A 4,850-nucleotide genomic window follows, 5' to 3' on the forward strand; every position below is an offset into this window, starting at 1 on the left:
TTTTTTTTTTTTTTTTTTTTGAGACAGAGTCTGGCTCTGTTGCCCAGGCTGGAGTGCAGTGGTGCGATCTTGGCTCACTACAAGCTCTGTCTCCCGAGTTCAGGCCATTCTCCTGCCTCAGCCTCCCGAGTAGCTGGGACGACAGGTGCCCACCACCATGGCTGGCTAAATTTTTGTATTTTTTTTAGGAGAGACGGGGTTTCACCCTGTTAGCCAGGATGGTCTCAGTCTCCTGACCTCGTGATCCACCTGCCTTGGCCTCCCAAAAGTGCTGGGATTACAGGCATAGGCCACCATGCCTGGCCTTTAATTTGTAGATTTTTATACAGAAGAGCAGCAAAATATTTCTGTTGAGTAGAAAATATAACTCCAATGCTTATGACTGCACTCCCTGTAGGGCACTAACTTGTGGTGTGTCTAACCCAGCAATTTTATGTCAACACTCTTTTCTCAAACCTCTATAAACTTTGTCTGGGCATAGTGGCTTACACCTGTAATCCCAGCACTTTGAGAGTCTGAGGCAGGTGGATCACCTTAGGTCAGGAGTTCGAGACAAAGGCTGGTCAACATGGCAAAATCGCATCTCTACTAAAAATACAAAAAATTAGCCAGGCGTGGTGACACACACCTGTAATCCCAGCTACTCAGGAGGCTGAGGCAGGAGAATCTCTTGAATGCAGGAGGTGGAGCCAAGATCGTGCCACTGCACTCCAGCCTGAGCAATAGAATGAAACTGTGTCTCAAGATAAATAAATAAAATAAATAAATCAGAGATTGTGAATAGGATGTTGGATGTACCCAAGTTATGAATTAATTAGGAGCTTGAACCCAAGAGGCAGAGGTTGCAGTGAGCTGAGATCGCACCACTGCACTTTAGCCCGAGCGATAGAATGAAACTGTGTCTCAATCAATCAGTCAATCAGAGACTGTGAATAGGATGTTGGATGTACCTAACTTATGAATTAATTGGGAGCTTGAACCCAGGTTTGTCTCAGATCCTCAGGGACCGAAAACTTCCAAGTGATTTGTGGGTAATGTATAGGTCTATACTACTCCAAATTCACAGTTTTCAGACTTCCCTGGGTTCTCACGGACCTTCCATGTCATTTGTATGTTTAGGTTAAAGTCCTTGGTCTTTTCCCCTCTGTAATTAATTTCACACCCACCCCTATCTCAACTCACACAACTTGATTTTCACTCCCATCTGTCGAGAAATTGAGTCCATAAAAAGTGAACTCCTTTAAACTCCGTATCTTCTCCTACTGCTGCTGCAAGGACAGACATTCCATTCTTGTTCTCTCTCTCCTCCTTCACTTCTTCTAGTCCTTTGCTCCTTCTGCATTCGATTACTCTCCTCTCTCCTTTGTCTTCAATCTCCCCTTCTTGCAATAGCCAACTATAAACTGCTCAAGCTTCTCATTCTTAAAAGATCACTCTTAAATGCAAATTCCCTGCTGCCTTATGGCTCTCCTTCAAAAGTAATCTACATTTTCTCTGTTTTCTACTTCCTCAACACACTAACATTTGAATCCTGCTTCTATGACCCTGACCTAAATTTCTATTAAATGTACATAGATAAACTAATATGTATTTGTGACTTCCTAATATTGTTTTGATTTTTAAAGAAGTCAATCTTACTTTAACTCTGTAATGATGCATTCGACCTTCTGACGATTCTCTACTTCTGTGAAATCCTCTACTGTCTTGACTTCTATAGGGTCATTCTATTCAAGCTCATTGAACGTCTGTCACTATGTTTTTGATCTGTATTGCTGCAGTTAGTTCCTCTATCTGCCTTGTGGATATTCTCCATTGTGCTAATCTAGGCTTTCTTCTCCTTTTGCTTTTCATATTACCTCAAATGGCTTTATACACGCTTGTGGTTTTAACCACAATGTAGGGTTTTTGCTGTAGTTATGCTTTCAAATTGCATATTTCTTTTTCTTCTTCTTTTTTATTTTGAAATGGTGTCTTGCTCTGTTACTCCAGTCTGGAGTGCAGTGGTACGATCTTGGCTCACTGCAACTTCCACCTCCCAGGTTCAAGTGATTCTCCTACATCAGTCTCCCAAGAGGCTGGGATTACAGGCATGTGCCACTATGCCTGCTTAATTTTTTATTTTTAGTAGAGACAGGATTTCACCATGTTGGTCAGGCTGGTCACAAACTCCTGACCTCAGGGGATCCGCCCTCCTCAGTCTCCCCAAGTGCTGAAATTACAGGTGTGAGCCACCGTGTCTAGCCTCAATTGTGTATTTCTAATGTGACTTTTCTCCTGAACTTTAAACTGTGTATACAACTTTTCACCATAGTCATATCTTTTTATTGCACAGGTAATTCAATGTCAATATATTTAAAAATGAATTTACCACATTTATCCCCACCCTTTGACTTTCACCTACATTTCTGTCTCAATTCCTGTTTCCATCCATTCATTTGCTCACCTAATTCTTAAACATGGAAATCATCCTCACTTCCTCTTCTTGACCCAAAAATTCAGTTGTGCAGGTTCTACACTGAGAAAGGAGCCTCAGGTCAGGGTAATAAATCAGAGATTGGTGAACTTTTTCTGAAGGGCCAAATACTAAGTGCTTTAAACTTGCCTACCATGTGGTTTCTGTTGCAATTACCAACTCTACTGCTGTAATGTAAAAGCAACCATAGATAGTACGTAAACAAATGAGAGAGGCTGGGTGCCAATGAAAATTCACAAAAATTAATATAGTTTACTGTCCCTTGGGTGAGAGTTGGGGGTCACTGAAATTCAGACTATGTCTTACTTGGCTAAACCATGGGCCTAGAGTGGGCATATAAATGGAGCTATTGGCCGGGCGCGGTGGCTCAAGCCTGTAATCCCAGCACTTTGGGAGGCCGAGACGGCTGGATCACGAGGTCAGGAGATCGAGACCATCCTGGCTAACACCGTGAAACCCCGTCTCTACTAAAAAATACAAAAAACTAGCCAGGCGAGGTGGCGGGCGCCTGTAGTCCCAGCTACTCGGGAGGCTGAGGCAGGAGAATGGTGTAAACCCGGGAGGCGGAGCTTGCAGTGAGCTGAGATCCAGCCACTGCACTCCAGCCTGGGCGATAGAGCAAGACTCCGTCTCAAAAAAAAATAATAATAAAATAAAATAAATAAATAAATAAATAAATGGAGCTATTGGGCTAGTGATTTTCTTACCTTGAGCCCCCAGACCCAAATTTAATCATCACATCATTTCAATTTCATTTTCCAGATAGATCTTGAATATATGGCTTCTCCTTTCCAAATTCATTGTCATTGCCTAAGTTTAGTCCTTGAACAATATTTTAAAGACTTCCTTATCTGACTTTATATCTTAAAGTCCTACAAATTTATCTTCCTAAAATTCAAATCAAACCATGTCACCAACTTACATAAAGGGAAAATTCATATATTCTACACACAGCACATTTCATGTAACTTTTTGGCTCGTCTTTCATCATCCTTTTGATGCAGGATTTTCGGCTCCTTAGTTCAGCAGAATTCAGGATCTCATCACATGACCAGGAAGAATTAGGCAGGTAGACATAATGAAGGGTGAGGATGATGCAATTTATTACGCAAAAGGGGAGCTCTCTGCAAAGAGAGGGGTTTCTCCAGCAGGTTCCCACCTCACAATGGAGTACCAGGACTTTCACAGGCAAGCTGAAAAGGCTAGGCTCCTCCATAGCATAAGGCACGAATTCCTGGTGGTTGCACCAGTTTTCCTAGTATGCATGTGGGCGTGCCCAAGCAAACCATAGGTAGCATCAGAAAAGGCAACATTTGATTACTTAAAAGGCATTATTCAGAAAGAATCAACTGGGAAAGGGTGGGCCAACAGGGAAAGTTTTCCCTCTGTGTCACGGGTTTCATCTGGGACCAGGCGTCCGGTCTTTCAGCCTTTGGACTGTTTTGGGCTTGAAGATGGGGTTTCACAGGGACCCTTCCCTATCTGCCTAGGCATCTGTCTGCCTCTTGCCTCTATCACTTTCTCTTGAGTTTTATATTTTAGCAACACTGAGTCATCTGTATCCCAGGAAGCACCCATATCTGTTTATCTGCTGTCCCCTCTACCTTTACTACCTTCCCTTCTTCACATTTCAACCCAAAAAAGTCACTTCCCCTCCAAAAATTGGGATCATCTGTCGTATTTTTATGAATATTTCCCTTTAATTCCTCACAACAGCTGACAGAATTAACTACTTCCTCTTCTTTGCAAGTTCTTTGGCTTACACAGTTATCAGTAATTAAACATATTTTACCGCATTGGCATATATCTGACTAATGTGTTTTTCTCCTGTACTAGAGCATATGCTCCTTAGTCATCTGTGTATCTGAGGTGAGCACAGGGCCTATGTAGCATATGGTGCATTCTCAATGTTTGTTCAACATGCAGAGAAAAGTAATCTACATTTTCTCTATTTTCTACTTCTTCAACACACTAACATTTGAATCCTGCTTCTATGACCCTGACCTAAATTTCTGTCCCGACCCGCGGGACAGTCGAACGGGCCCTGGAAGGAGGAGTGGGAATGGAGGAGACAAGAAAACACGAGAAATGGAGACAAGACAAATAGCCTGATCAAGTCTCGTTTAATAATGGTGGTGCGATGCCTTATATAGGCTGGCAGGGGAAGAGGTTGGGCCAGGATGGTGGGGGGGGGGTCTTCTCAAATTACAATTGCGCATGCGCCGTGGGTTTGTAATTTTCCCGGGCGCAGGATCGCATCTGCGCCGTAGGCTGCATATCTTCCTGGGCGCGAAAAAGTTTGCGCGAGCCGGAAAGGTTTGGGCGCGCCGGCGGGAAAGGTTTAGGCGCGCGCGGGAAAGGTTTAGGCGCGCGCGGG

The 4,850-nt window shown here is 43.3% G+C and overlaps 1 protein-coding gene across 1 annotated transcript in view; it reads left to right on the forward strand.

The window, feature by feature from the left end:
* The window catches only part of IDO2 (indoleamine 2,3-dioxygenase 2), a 73,495-nt gene that overhangs the window by 14,217 nt on the left and 54,428 nt on the right, over positions 1–4,850 (forward strand). The window lies entirely within an intron of this gene.

The sequence above is a fragment of the Piliocolobus tephrosceles genome, chromosome 7, assembly GCF_002776525.5.
Source record: "Piliocolobus tephrosceles isolate RC106 chromosome 7, ASM277652v3, whole genome shotgun sequence".
Classification (NCBI taxonomy): domain Eukaryota; kingdom Metazoa; phylum Chordata; class Mammalia; order Primates; family Cercopithecidae; genus Piliocolobus; species Piliocolobus tephrosceles.